At 33.5% G+C, this 14995-nt stretch overlaps 1 protein-coding gene and 1 pseudogene across 38 annotated transcripts in view; both read left to right on the top strand.

Annotated features, from left to right (window-relative positions):
- Rims2 (regulating synaptic membrane exocytosis 2) overlaps window positions 1-14995 on the top strand; it is a 559411-nt gene that overhangs the window by 145954 nt on the left and 398462 nt on the right. The gene's annotated exons all lie outside the window — the stretch shown is intronic.
- LOC120892835 (tropomyosin pseudogene) lies at window positions 2842-4010 on the top strand (annotated as a pseudogene).

Here is a 14995-nt window from a genome sequence, read left to right as displayed (position 1 = left end):
TTCATTTTGCATAACTTAAACTTTATACTCTTTGACCAACATCTACCCATTTCTCTCCTCCCCTATCCCCTGGAAACCACCATCTTACTCTGTTTCCATGAGTTTGACTTTTTAAGAGAAATTATGCAGTAGTTTTGTTTTTGTACTGGTTTATTTCACTTAGTATAATGTCCTCCAGATTTATCTATGTTGTTGCAAATGATAGGATTTCCTTCTTTTGGAAGGCTGAATAATATTCCATTATATATAAGTACCCCATTTACTTTATCCATTCATGTGTTGATGAATACTTAAGTGGATTTCATATCTTAGCTATTGTGAATAATGCTGCAATGAATATGAGAATGCAAATATCTCTGACATAATATGTACATTTGCTTTGGGGATATTACATATCACATACACAGATATATATATATATATATATATATATATATATATATATATATATATATATACACACACACACACACACACACACACACACATATATTCATATATGTGTGTGTGTGTGTGTGTGTATATAATCTCCAGTATGTATAGCAATCCCAAAATAGTATTTGTATTTACCATAAGGCATACATAAAGCATATTCTAATTGTAAATGTCTATTTTAAAGAAATAGTAACTTTGCATGCAAAAAGTGCACACTTTAATTTCTCCTTTCATATTTTATATTAATATTTTTTGTATTTTTTACTCATTGACAAGTTATTATGGCCATAATTGTTTTGAACATTTTGTCCCTTAATTCTTATACTGGAGTAAGTAGTGATTAGCATACCACTACTACAGTGTTTGGGTATTCTGATTCTTGCCTTTACAGTAAGTTCAGCACTTTCATATTGTTTCATGATGTTAGCCAGTGTCCTCTTATTTCAGTTTTAGCATGTCTTCTAAGAAAATTCTAGTGTTGATAAACTCCTCAGCTTTTGTTTATATGTGAAAGTCTTTATCTTCCCTTCATGTTTGAAGGATAGTTTTGCTGGGTATATTATACCTTATTGACAAGTTTTTTCTTTTTTTTTTGGTCACCATTTTCAATATATCATCCTACTCTGTCCTGGCCTGCAAAATTTCTTCTGAGAAATCTATTGACACTTTTGTTGGGATTCCCATTTTTTTTGTGACAAGTAACTTTTCTCTTGCTGCTTTCAAAATTCTCTTTGTCTTTGACTTTTGAGAACTTGATTATAATTTGTTTTAGTAAAAATCTATGGTTATTTTTTAATTTAAAGTAGTTTATTGTAATGTAATTCACATATAATTCATCCTTTTAAAGGGTACAATCCAATGTTTTTTTTAATATGTTCACAGACTTTGCAGCCATTACCACAATTTTAGAGTATTTTTACCACCCAACAAACTCCATAACAGTTAGCAATCATTTTCAATTTCTATCTCCCATGCCTTTTCTTATTTCTGAACCCCTGGTCCCAGGCAATTAATTTTACTTATTTTTATTGGCCCTTTTGGGACTTTTCTTCCTTCTTCTCTGTGTTTGCATGTCTTTTGTCAAACATTCCCCCTTCCCTCTGTAATCACTATTTTATTCTTTTTTTTTAATATTTATTTTTTAGTATTCGGTGGACACAACATCTTTATTTTATTTGTATGTGGTGCTGAGGATCGAACCCAGTGCCCTGCGCATGCCAGGCAAGCGTTTTACCACTTGAGCCACATTCCCAGCTCTCACTATTCTATTCTGACCTTCTAGATATTAGCTTTTTTAGTGTCCACATATGAAGGTAATCATATGGTATTTATCTTTCTGTATGAGGCTTTTTTCACATGATGTTCTCCATGTTCATGTTACCGACAGGCATTTGTTCTTTTTCATGGTCAAATAATATTTCATTGTGTATATATACTACATTTTCTTAACTCATTCATTCCTTGATGGACACCTAGATTGATTCCATCTTTTGGCTATTGTGAATAGTGCTACAGTAAACATAGGTGTGCAGATATCTCTTCAGGATGCTGATTTAATTTCCTATGAATATATATCCAATAGTGGGGTTACTGGATCATACGGCAGATCTATTTTTAACTTTTTGAGAAGAAACTCACCAACATTTTGATTGAAGCTTTAGTATTATTAAAATGTAGAAGATTGTGTCAGGCATATAAAAGGAACTTAGCTAACACTGGCTGCATCAGTTCTGGTGATTCTTTATCTGTTTACATCAGCTTTCCTCTCTTTTGTTCTGGTCATTTAATCTGGTCATTTCAAAGAGAACTTTGAAAGTAAAATTGAACAGTTAAATTAAATATTGTGACAATTATCTCTTTATAATGTGTTCCCCATGCCTCAGTACACATTCTAAGAGGCTGCTTTCTGTGTGTGTCTCAGGGACCAATAGTTTCTAGCACCAAAGTATAGTACAAGTCTAATAGAATGTTCATTGTTGCAGGGTATTATTTGTATTATAGATTATATCTTTAGGAGCCATTGGTGTATATCTTGGGGTTTGTTACACTGTTAAGGCTTGCTCTTATATTGAGTGGTGAAAGTAGATGAAAATGTGCATAGGCAATAAAAAAATATGCTCTTATCTGGAGTGTTCTAAAAGTATAGGTAAATATAACTTGTAATAGGAATTAAAGTTCAGCATTTTGATACATCAAACTAACTGGATCTTAACTATTTGAGACCCCACCAGAGTGTAATTAATCTGGGAACTGACCAAATTGGATCTCTAAGAATAGCTCTGTATTAACTTTAGCCCTCCACAGAGTTAAGTGACCGTGGTTTTCAGTGAATAAGTAGTGATTTCTCAGAGACTTGTGTCTGCTCGGGAGGATTTGCTGGTTTAATTTTTTGTCTAAAATTTATTTTTAAGTACTTATAATAGAATTTGCTGAGTTGTTTGTGTGGCTTTTAAAAATGATGGAGCATTGTTCTTCAAACTGAGGGCTGGCTTATTTAGTTGAAGATGTAACCAAGTGAGGCTAGTGTTAAACTAACTAGGATTTATTGTCCTGTTGAAAGAGCAGGGTAATGGCTAATTAAAAGTAAGTCAAGATTTTCTGGGCATAGGAGTCGGAATTAGGGGTGAGAAGCGGCTGTAACGCCGAGCTGAGCAGTCAGAAGGTAGATATCGTGAAGTGGATAGGTGGGCACCCTGCAAGGGGTGGGGTGAGGGGATCGCCACTGTCCAGGCGGTGAAGCACAAGATCCAGGTTCTGAAACAGCAAGCTGAGGATACAGAGGACAGGGATGACCGTCTCCAGCTGGAAGCTGAGGAAGAAAGGCTGGCCTGGGAACAGGCTGAGGCTAAGGCAGCCTCCTTGAACCACAGGGTCTAACTAGTTGAAGAAGAGCTAATTAGCGCCTAGCTAATGCCCTGCAAAAGCTGGAGGAAGCAGAAAAAGCTTCTGATGAGAACAACAGAGTTATGAAGGTTATTGAAAACCAGGCTCCAAAAGATGAAGAAAAGATGGGACTCCAGGAAATCCAACTCAAAGAAGCTAAGCACATTACAGAAGAAGCAGATAGGAAGTATGAAGAGGTGGCTCATAAGTTAGTGATTATTGAAGGAGACTTGGAACGTACAGAGGAACGAGCTGAGCTGGCAGAGTCCAGTTGCCGAGAGATGGATGAGCAGATCAGACTGATGAACCAGAACTTGAAGTGTCCGAATGCTGGTGAAGCATTCAAAAATAAGACAAATACGAGGAAGAAATAAAGATTAATTAATTGATAAACTCAAGGAGGCAGAGACCCATGCTGAGTTTGCCGAGAGACAGGTAGCCAAACTGAAAAAGACAATTGATGATTTGGAAGATAAACTGAAATGCACCCAAGAGGAGCATCTCTGTACACAAAGGATGCTGGACCAGACTCTGTTTGACCTCAATGAGAGGCAGAGCTCCCCTGTCCTGCCCTGCTGCTGCTCCTTCCTCTGATCTTGACTCCGCCTGATGCCCGCCAGCCAGAAGCTGACCTTGAAACTGAGGGCTGATCTTTAACTGGAAGGCTGCTTTCTCCTTTCAACACCCCCTCTACTCCCACCCCCTTATCTTTTTCACAAAGTGTCTCTGCTTTTTCCCAGAGATTCCAGTTGGACTAGAGGCTGAGCACTGTTGGAAGCAACATTTAATGTGAGCACAGTGCAAAGTGTCTTTTAAAGCCTGTTGTGATGTACACATTTTGTAATTACTTTTTTTTTATTGTTACAGTAACCATTTGTAAAACATTACAAATAATTTTATAGCTCTGAAGCAGCAATCTAATTCCCTTCTCATTTTTGGCAGGTAACTTTTCAGCCTAATCTCTATTGCTCTCTCTGTAGAGGAGGAAAAGAAGAATGGGCCTGCCTTACTGAGAGCCAAACAGCCCAGGGAAAGAATCATTGCTCTGTGCAATGGGAAACCTCATTGCTCTGTGCCAAGTTATCAGCCAAACCAGAAAGGTGATTCCAAGAGGAGTTAGCCAAAAAACGAAAACCTTTCTATTCAGGTTTTGTTTTGTTTTTAGTTTTAAGGTATCTTTAGATAACTTTATTCTTATTTTTTCCTTTTTTTTTTTTCATCAGAAATGACCAAATTAACATGGTGAGACCTCTGAGACTTTTTGTTTTTGTGGTTCTGGGGATTGAACTCAGGGCCTGGTGCATGTTCGGCAAATGTTTTACCACTGAACCATATTCTTAGCCCTGAGACCAAATTTTTCTCCCATTTCTACTTGCTTCCCAAGTGTTCACAGAATGGATCATGGGCCCCTTAATCTTGAGGTGACCATTTAATTGCTGTCCTTCTCCTTAAAAGAATAAAAAAGAAAGAAAATTATGTTTTTGCTACTGATTTAGCCATATGAAACCCATCTCATCACCCTTTTCTGAGTCTGATGCTGCTGTATCTAAAAGTGCCATCTCATTGTGCTTTATATCAGTACTGGAGAATCTTGAATAGCTTATGTACAAACTCTTAAAATTTTGTATTATTTTGAAATTTTGCATCTTTGGAGTTGGGGTATCTGGCCACCCTATCTGGTTTTGAGAGTCCTACTGGGCTGGCAGTGTGCTGATCTTTCAAAGTTTCTTTCCCAGCCCAATCCCCACTCCTAGGTGAGGTTTCTGTAAGGTCTGGTAGGTATACATCCTGCAACTTATTGGCTTAAAATATACTCTCCTTTGTTGTGATCTCTTTGGGGCCAGTGGGAGAATGACAAACAATAGTGCAACTGTTTTGATACTGAATATTGACAAGTGTCTTTTTGAAATAAAGAACAGTTCCTCCAAAAAAAAAAAATAGTAAGATAATATTCTCTAGGGATACACTGAAAAGAAGCCTAAACAAGAGACTTGAATGTCCATGGAAATTCAAGAGCCATTGACATTTGTTTGGTGGAGAAAATAGGGTGAGGGAAAGTTATTATTTACTATTGGGATTTAATTGCCCTGGAATTTAAGACCATTCATAGATGGGATTTTACTAAATTCTCTACCTTACTTCTTCTCTGTATTGTAAATTTTTAATTTTAGCACTTTTAAATTGCATCTTTTATCAAGAAGACAACATTCTATTTAATGCTTCTTTTTCTTTTCATACATAGTTTATTCTGTCCAGAGTCCCTTCTCTGTTTTGTCCACTCAACAAACTCATGGATTCTTCCAAATCCAATTTAAATAATTACTTCTGCAGAAACCCTAAAAAGCTTTGTCAGTTCTTTCTCAGTATCTCCTTCATGTTGTTATTACTCTCTTTATCAGATTATATTCTGACTTATTTTTTTACTTATATGTTTGACATATAATAGTCAGACAGAAATAGTTTTTTTTAAAAATTAATTTATCACAAACATCTAATACAATTACTGAAAGATAGGAAATCCTTGCATGGTAGATATTCAAATTATTTATCAATCAGTAGGCCTTGGGCACCAACCAATCAGAATGTATAGCTAATCAGAATAGACACTGGTTATTACTCCATACCTTTGTATGCTGGCTAAATATTAGTATGGGTGGTCTGAATTAGGAATAGGCAAAGGCTTTTCTTTTCTTTTTTAATGTAGTGGTTCTATATGACTATTGATCCTCCTGAATGAATAAAAGATATTTTCACTCTTCCATAATATTGTTTTGAAATTAATAGAAGGGAATACATTGAGAGAAATAATTTCTCTACATTTGAGAAATGTTTTATTTTAATTTCTCAGTTTCTTATTTTGATTTACTTACTTCATAACTGATTATTTCCTATAGGAATTGAAGGATACAAAGGTTTAACTTTGCCATTCTTTTTTGACTCTACCATGACTAACATAATCTTATCCAGTTAAAAACCAAGAAGAATGTATTACTGTCTTATAGGACTCATATACATACAACATTCAGGGTCAAAGTATGGCCCATTTAGATGTGAGTCCTTTGTAAGGAGTGAGAGATGTTAAACAAACAAACAAAAATAGATAAAAGGAAGGTATTTTCTAGTTTATCCATAAACTATGTAGATTGTTTCTATGTTAAATATTACTATTGGAATCCATTTCAAGTGAATATAGTATGAATTTTCCTGTATTTTTTTCATGCCAACATATTTTTGCTTAACAGAGGCAGCTTAGAATTGATAGCTAAAATTAAATTTGTTTAAGAATATTTTATATTTACAATTTTTTTTAGAAAGAGAGAGAGACAGAGAGAGAGAGAGACAGAGAGAGAGAGAGAGAGAGAGAGAGAGAGAGAGAGAGAGAGAGAGAGAGAGAATTTTAATATTTATTTTTTAGTTTTCGGCAGACACAACATCTTTGTTTGTATGTGGTGCTGAGGATCGAACCCGGGCCACATGCACGCCAGGCGTGCGCGCTACCACTTGAGCCACATCCTCAGCCCCTTATATTTACAATTTAAAAAATAATATTTATACTAAAATATATTACATACCTCATGTACCTCTGAAAAGATAAAAAAGGGGGTATATTCTCTTTTTGTGTGTGTGTGTGTGTGTGGTACTGAGGATTGAACCTGGGGCCTTGTGCATGGTCGGCATGTACTCTACCAACTGAGCTACATTCCCAGCCCCAAGGGTATATTCTTAAAACCTACCTTCAAAGCAGAGCTGTTTATCTTAAATCATTTTTAATGGCTTTCATTAAAAATAGGTAAATATCTAGTCCATTCTTAATGTTTCTAAATATTGTAACTATTGTAATCAATACTATATGGCCCTAAGTTTATATTAACATGCACATAATTGTTGCAATCATTGTACTGGTAGGTCAGAGCATCAGAAAAACATTTTTTTTTTGTAACAGAATTAAATTTTTTTTTAATTTTTATTTTTTAACTACACGACAGCAGTGGAAAGCATTACAATTTTTATATAACAGAATTTTATGTATTTAAAATATATCCAATGAATTTAAAATACCCAAACTATAGGTAGATATTTAATAGAAAGCAGGAAGTATAATGAATTTACTTTTATTTTAGAAAACCTAAATATATATTGTATCAAGAACACTTTTTTAGAAGTTATAAACTACCAAGTACTGTGTGCAGGGATTATAGAACTGAGTAAGACACAGTCCACAGTCTTTCTTCCCTAAGGAGTTCAATTATGTTTATTTTATATATAGAAAATAAAGCTTCACATTGGTTAAACAGTTTGCCCAAAGGCCCGTAATAAAGTGTCAGGTTTGGGATGATTTATTTCAGGAGTGTCCTACTGCTTATTTTTGAGTTATTAGAGTTATCTGGGACAGTCTTTAAAAAATTAACACATTTCAGTGCACACTCTATCAGAGTGTTTGAGGGTGACGCTTAGGAATTTGTTATTAGGAATGGTTACTCAGATTATTCTAATGCATAGTTAGGTTTAGATACCACTGTTTTCTCTGATTCTAAAGATTATTCTTTTTTAGGGGCTGGGGCTGGAGCTCAGTGGTAAAGTGCTTGCCTCACATGTGTGAGGCACTGGGATTGCTCCTCAGCACCACATAAAAATAAAGATACTATATGTCCATCTACAACTAAAAAAATACTAAAAAAATAATAATAAGTTATAAAAAAGAGATCATTCCTTTTTAAAATTTAAGTCCTGCCTTTCTCTTGGTGTTAACATACTCAGAAATTAATGTCATGAATCCTGGATTTCCATAGTATATGCATGAAATATAAATTTCTGTACAGATAGTGGGTGGCTTAAAACATTAAGCAAGAAGTGATTTGTAAATGTGAACCCTGTCTCTGGCTTAGATTTAATCTCCATCTTTTGTATCTTAATTTAGAATGGATGGGAAATGATTAATTTACATAGGTATTGATTTATGTCAACACAGGAAGCTAATATTCTGTGTTTAGGAATAAGTAGTTTTTCATGTGTTGTCAGAATAGTTACTACTAAGATTGTGAAGGGGAAAAGTGGGGAAGATTATACATTCTTTATCTGGCAAGCTGGAGCTTGAAATATCTTTTCCCACAGAAACAAACTTTATAAATAATTAAATAGAATATTACTGAATTTTACTGGATAAGCTGTTCTGACTTAACCTAGAAGTCCATTGTCTTCTTTGGAGTTAACTGATGGGGAAGGAAAGAAATGACTTAGCAGGTAAGATCAGGCTTATAGAGCTTCTTGTAGAGGATGGTGATTTACAGTCTATACAACTCTGCTCAGGAATTATTGTACACTTTAGCTTAATATAAAATGGTTGTGAATTGGGAAACTTGTATAATATGGGATTGTGGGGGTAGGGGAAGCTGAATCTTGTAAGGAGTAGCTGAGGTGGTAGTTCAGATACTGATCTTGAAATGGGTTTGTTTCGAGTCTCTAATTTTAAAAAATCCTTTATCTCATATATTTTTATGATGATGTTTAACATTTGCATCATGTTTAGTTGCAGGGGTACAGATTCTAGCATATTATCAATATTGATATTTACGGTAAAATTGTTAGAGCCTCTGAAAAATATATATCCAATGGAATCTAAATAGCTCAGCAGTTTGATAACTTCCATGAGTATAAAAAAATCCAACACATGAACAAAGTTTTGAACAGCCGAATGTTTTCCCTTGAATTTTTATGTACATTCCACCTCCTCCACAGTATTTTATATGCATGTAATATGTTTTTTTTTGTTAGCAATCACCTGGATTTCCAAAGATAGAATACATATGATTACATCTCCTTAAAAACCATCTTTTCATAGTCTGTTCCAACAAAATATGCATATATAGTAAAAATTTAAACATTTATTTGACCATAAGGCTTAAAAAGTTTTGAAAAATTTCTAGTGAATTGAATCATAAGTAATTGGTAATTACTAATATGCAATTTGTTAAAATAATGCAAATATGAATTTTGATTAAAATTATTAAATATAAGAATTTTTTTTGGAGATGGGTAGGATTAATTTTCTTTCAAAGTTGTTCACAAATCTAGAGACTGAATTGGAATTCAGCATAAATTCTATTTCTTTTATCTTTATAGATGCAAGTGCTAAGGAAATTTGTTGACATTAATGACTGAATGCGAATAGAAGGAGTTAGGCAATAATAATTCACTAATTTCCTCAAACTCCAAGTTATGTGACAAAAAAATAATAATCTATTTGTCAACGATAATTTTGTTATATATCAGTTGAGCACTAATTTAGGTTTCTCTTCGATTTGATGAAAGCAAAAATTGAAAACCTTGCTCTCAAAATTTATTAACTGGTTTGTGATTTATTCAGTTAATTTCTGGGAATTATAGCAAAAAGTGTTACCAAGACCCTAACAAATGACTATTCTTATTATTCTTATAGTTAGAGACATCTTTTTAAGCCAATATACTTAATCCAAAAAGAGTTTGGAAAAATGTTAATTTTAGTACCCTTAATAATTATAACTTATTTTAATAAAACTATTTTGTCTTTTCATATGCTTTAAATTATTTTTATAAGTATCTTAGAATTGCATATTTAGCTTTCAGTTTATAGAAATATGGAACATATTAGCTAATAGGCAAAGCTATTCTTATTGTCAACTTAATCGGCCAAATGAAACCATCAGCAAGTCTTATTTTGCTTTCAACTTAAATAAAATATTAATACATATTCTTTGATAATCTTATTGTGACAAAAATTATGTATCAGTTGGCTTCATTTACTCATGCATTACTTGAAAACATTTAATAATTTATTTTGGAATTATACTAATAATGCATTACTTGAAAACGTTTAATATTTTAGTTTTTAAAGAGAGAGAGAGAATTTTTAAATATTTATTTATTTTTTTAGTTTTCGGCGGACACAACATCTTTATTTGTATGTGGTGCTGAGGATCGAACCCAGCGCTGCGCGCCTGCCAGGCAAGGGCGCTACCGCTTGAGCCACATCCCCAGCCCACGTTTAATATTTTATACTGGTATTATGCTACTAATAATTTCTCTTTTAGTGGTAACATCTGATACTTCGGTCAGGAGTAAACATTTTCTCTATGAAGAAAAGAGTTTTCAATGTAGAGCTTAAAGTTACAAGTCTTATCCATAATATATTTCTTGTGATTACTCACCGAACCAGCTCTATTCTTGGAGATATAAGTTGCTAACTAATATAAAACAAAAATAACTAATATAAAACAAAAATAGCCTGAAGATGAGTAGAATATGCACAGTTTTGAAATCTCTTCACCACTTGATTCCTGAGCATGTTTCTTGTATATGCTATAATTTCATCAGGTATGTTGTTCTCATTATGATTCAGAATTACTGGAATCTCTAGATAATTTATCTGCAAGTAATATGATCTACCACAATTTTTGTCACAATTTGAACGGGACTGCATGCAACTTTATCAGCTCTACAAAATACAGTGGTATATTTAAAAGGGTTTAATAAAAATTATGCTGATGGACTCACTAGCTAACATCTTTTTCACTATTAACTTATGGAACAGGTATAATAACCTACTTTTGTTGTGTAAGATTTTCTGTGTTTAGCAGTGAGCGCAATATTAATTTGTAAAAGTTTTTTTTAATAACTTTTGTTATTCAATAACAAAATAACTTGAATAACTATCTTGAATACCTGTCTTGAATAACTATCTTGTAAGTTACCAATACTTTCAGTTTTCTCCTTATAACAATAATAGCTTTCCTTAGGATTTGAATGTTTTAAAAATAAATGATACTTCAAGAGAAATGGTTTTATACCATTGTTTGACAATAATGTTTCAACCACAGAGTCTCTTGGGAATTCTCTGGAGTACCATATACTTTTACAATTAGAAGTCTTTTTCCCAAAATGGTTGTATATCCAACAGCGTCTTCTGGCTTATTCTCCTATCTTCCTTCTTAAATTTGTACAAATTTTTTAAAATGCAAGTTATTAAATAGCAATTATTATAAGATTGCATATCACCTTTAAAGGTCTGATCTACTTTGTTAGTGTTTAAGATATTTTTATAAAGAACATGAGTTTAAAATGATAATCTCAATTGTTCCTTACCCTCAAATCATATATTCCAGTATTATTGCAATGAGAATTAAGTTTATGCTATATCTTTTTTCAAAATGTATTTAGCCAGTATCATGACTTAAACTATAGTATGCCTAATGTTCTCTAAAATAGAAGAAACCTCACATTTAGTAAGCAAGTATTGTGTATGAGTTTTAGACATAGTTCCATTTATATTAATATTAAGTTTACAATTGCATTGTGCATTTTCTGTATGTACTAAGAAGCATCCACATATCATTAACAATATGGCCATAACTGGGCTGAAGTGTTTTTTTCTGTCATCTCCTATTTATGAAGTGTTTTATGGTTTTGTTATCTCAGATTGTTCTCTTTACTTTTATCTTGTAAACATACATTATTTTATACTTCAAGGAAGTATTTGAGAATACATGATTTTATTGGTTCAAGTATGAGGCAAACTTACAGGGAACGGGGGGCTGGGGTTGTAGCTCAGTGGCAGAGCGCTTGCCTAGCATGTGTAAGGCACTGGGTTTGATTCTCAGCACCACATCAAATAAATGAACAAAATAAAGGTCCATCAACATCTAAAATAAATAAATAAATAAATAAATAAACTTACGGGAATGGACCTAAAACTTCTCCATCAAGTATAATCTTTGTCAACATATTTTGATATATAGTCACCACCAACCTAAAGAAAGTTCTTTGATTTTTTATTTCAATTCCCAAGTAAAGAAACACACTTGTATTCTTAATATTTTAAGAGTTTAAGCTCTAAAATGGTGTTGAGCCTTAGCAAGTGCTTTTTCTTTATTACTTGAGATATGATTTTTTCTCCTTTTTTCAGTTAACATTTTGAAATACATAACTGAGTTTCCTGATGTTGTACCATCCTTATATCCCTGGGGGTATTGATTATGATATAAATTCTAGTTGTTTAGGATTTTGTTATTTAAATGTTAGCTTATGTTTTAACTCCAAATGTATGTGAGTGGAATTGACCTGTGCTTTGCTTATTTATATCAAAACTCCATTAGGCTCATAAGATAAATAAGATAAATAAAATAATAAGATTTTATTATCATGTTTAAAATTTAATTTTGTGGAACAATTTTATAATACATGAATTAATGATTCCTTTGGTAGAATTCACCTGTAAAACTGTAGCAGTTGTTATAGGTGTTCTACTCATGTGCCTACAACTCACCCTGGATGACATCTGTAAATAGCTCTTGAGCATACCAGTAGCTTCCTAAACCTCTTTGCTTCAGAGCATTTTATGGCCATGAAAACAGGCCTAACCTAAAAGGGAGGGACAGGAGTTCCATTAGCTAATATATACCCCAGTTTCCTTAATTCTGAGAAGATTCCATCATGGCCAAGTTTCATTTGTCTCCCCTCGCCAAAAGTATAAAAATTGGTATATTAATAATGTTGCATGACCATCATTATCTAATTCTAGAACATTTTCATACCCTCCTAACCCCAAACCCCTGTGTCGATTAGCAGTCATTACCATCTCCTCCCACACCCTAGCAATCACTGATCTACTTTTTTCTCCATGGATTTACCTATTCTGAACGTTTCATATAAATGTATTTATTTGATATGTGACCTTTTGTGCCTGACTTATATTAATGTCAATGGCTATTAAGTGGTATCTTATTGTGGTTTTTATTTGTATTTCCCCAATGACTGATGATATTGATCATCTCTTCATTTATTTGTTGACTATATGTATATATTCTGTGAAGAAATAGTCAAGTCCTTCACTTATTTTAAAATTTCGTTCCCTTGCCACCCTTATTTTTTCTTTTTGCATTGTTGGGAATCTAACTGAGGGCCTCAGCATTCTACTACTGAGCCATATCTCAACTCTAAATTAGATTATTGATTTTTAAGAGTTCTTTTTATATATTCTAGTTAGTAAACCCTTATCAGACATATAATTTGAAATATTTTCTTCATTCATTTATTTTCTTGAAAATATTGTTTGCTCCATTCTTTTCCTGAGCCCAGTGAACAAAGATGTGTCCTGCTCATGGTGGTAACAGATGAGCTACAGCAAGGAGAAACTTTGAAGGCTTCTTAAGGTCTAGGTTGGAACAGCTTTACCATCATTTCTGCTTCAGTCTATTGCCTAAAGCAATTCATGTGGTCAAGGGTTAGAGAATCATCTTTCATGGGAAGAACTGAAAAGCCACATGGAAAAGAGTATGAATACAGAGAAGAATATAGTACTGAGACCATTAATTCAGTCTATTATGGGGACCAAACTTTTGAAGAGCCCAAACAAAAATCAGCTTTATTTTAATCCTGGTATTGCCTTAAAATATGTTCTGTTGATTTTTGTCCTCCTATACCTTGAGCATGTTTCTACTTTTTGCTCTAAAAATGGTCTCTTTTGAGGAATTGAGCTTCACTTTGAGGAAAAATATGTTAATGCTAATCATATCCAGACTTCAACATTCAATTAAAACTTGTTCTCTTTTCGGGTTCTTGGCTAAAAGAGCTTGATAGAAATGGGTATAGTAACCCAGAATCCCCTTTAAAGAAAGGTGTGCTGCCCAGTTGTGAGTAGTGGAGAGCAGACAGATTCAGTGTCAACCCCTTCAAGGTAGCTTCAGCTGTAGAGAGAAGCCTGCCAGAAGTGATTCCTTTCCTGGGCAGCCACATCCAGTGGCTGAGAGGTGTGTGCCAAAAGGCCTTGTCAGTTGTCCTAAATCTAGACAATGCTAGTGAGCAGTTCTTGCCTCAGTAATCCTGCAAGATTGGCTAAGGGTACTTCATAACTTACCTTTTGTCTAATACTGCTTCCTTCTTCTTCTTTCCACAGAGTTAATTCAAATAAACATCTTGCTTTACCCCCTTCTGAGAGACAGAGGGAAAGGGAAAGAGAGAGAGAAGGAGAGGGAGAGAGAAGAAGAAAGACAAATAATTTGATGCATAAATTTTTTAATTTTGATGAAGTCTAATTTTTCTATTTTTTCTTTGACTTATTCTTTTGGTATCACAACTAAGAAACAGTTGCCTAAACTAAGGTCACCAAGATTTACTCTTAATTCTTCTTTAAGAATGTTATAATTTTAGCTCATACATTGAAGTCTTTGATTCATTATGATTGGTTAAATTTTTGTATATGGTGTGAGTTGGGGATTCAACTTTGTTGTTTTGCCTGTAAATATCCAGTAGTTTCAGTACCATTTGTTAAGAAGACTATCCCCATTCAATATTCCTGGTACCCTTCTTGAGAATAAAAAACCTGTAGATGTACACTTTTTTTTTTTTTTTGTGGGGATGGGGGCTCTGGGGACTTCTCATTCTATTCCAATGGTCTCTATATATGTCTGTCCTTATGTCAGTATCACACTGTCTTGATAACTGTGGCTTTTTGTAGTAAGTTTGAAATAGGGAGTATGAGTTGTGTAAGAGGTCCCAATCACTTTATATTTCATTAATACTTATGATATATTTAAAGAAACTAGCCTATATTTAGAGGTTTTTTTTTCAAGAATGAAATTATATGTTATCAAGAGTATTACACAGAAATGGCTGTTTCTAATGAAAAATAAATGTGGCATTCTCA

Source organism: Ictidomys tridecemlineatus, chromosome 7 (assembly GCF_052094955.1).
Source record: "Ictidomys tridecemlineatus isolate mIctTri1 chromosome 7, mIctTri1.hap1, whole genome shotgun sequence".
In the NCBI taxonomy this organism is placed as follows: Eukaryota; Metazoa; Chordata; class Mammalia; order Rodentia; family Sciuridae; genus Ictidomys; species Ictidomys tridecemlineatus.
This window is presented reverse-complemented; position numbering and strand designations above follow the sequence as displayed.